The following is a 1,238-nucleotide window of genomic DNA, read 5'->3' on the forward strand; positions in this document are numbered from 1 at the left end:
TAGCTGTTTTACCAAACATATTACTTCAAATGACTTCTCAAACGTTTTTACATGTTAGAACTCTTTATCAAACTGTCTTACATACTGTATGTTTCCTTTCAAACTCTGTTACAATTGTGTTTCAAACAAAGGTTTTCTTATACTTAAAATTGTCTTATCAAACAAACTACTTTCAATCGTTTTATAAACTGACATCAAGTCATCATTTCTTCATTATTAAACTTTTCAAAGGTTTTAAAAAACTTCTTTTATACTTTTATATTGTCAAATGCATGCCCATATATGTATAGTTATATAAGTAATGCTTAAAGGACTTAGGACGGCTAGCTCGCTTTATTTCTTTTTCCTCGTTGGGATGTGGCCTTAGGGCATCGGTTATTCGTCCGAATGTCGTCTAAATATTAGTTATATATCATATATACATATATAGACATAAAAGTTCCATTATTCAGTTCAGTACCTTTGGGTAGCAAAGGCATCCTTCGGTTATACACGTACATTACTAGTAACTATTATAGGTATAGTTAGGATATACTACTTACCATTCCAAGTACAAGGAATCACACAAGATTCAGTTCATTCATGAGTCTATACTAATACAATACATACAGTATGAAGAGAAACTATTACATACTATTACGTAGATACTATTTCATAGATACAATACACGATAACATAAGAGAACACACAATAAAGAGAAACAGGGAGGAAGATACAATACACGATAACAGAACAAACATAACAAGGTGATATAGCATGGAACAAGTACAGGATCTAACTATACCAATGAATCACTAACACATTGTTTTAAACAAAATGTGATAGTTATATTGGGTATACATGATCATATAATCGTAATGTGGATGTTCACGGCTTGCAATCATTGCAGGGGTCGCGTTTGGTTCCCAAAATCTCTTGACAGGGGAGCGTTTAGTATGGGATCTAGTCATCACATTATACCTTAATACTTAATTAAGGCAATTAGTACGATAGTAGTCACTTAATACAATACTACAATACTACATTAATTTACCCCTTTACATTTATTTGGTGATTGCTTCACTTAAACATTAATGTACAAAGTATATTTTGATAATGATAGTTACACTTGGGAAAATTACACACTTTTACAAGAAACAAACATACAAAACAGTCGAGTCTTGGTAGAAGACTACTTTCAAAACAGTCGAGTCTTGGTAGAAGACTACCTTTTTATACTGGTAGGAAATATGGGATTT

The sequence above is a fragment of the Lactuca sativa genome, chromosome 7 (genome assembly GCF_002870075.4).
Source record: "Lactuca sativa cultivar Salinas chromosome 7, Lsat_Salinas_v11, whole genome shotgun sequence".
In the NCBI taxonomy this organism is placed as follows: Eukaryota; Viridiplantae; Streptophyta; class Magnoliopsida; order Asterales; family Asteraceae; genus Lactuca; species Lactuca sativa.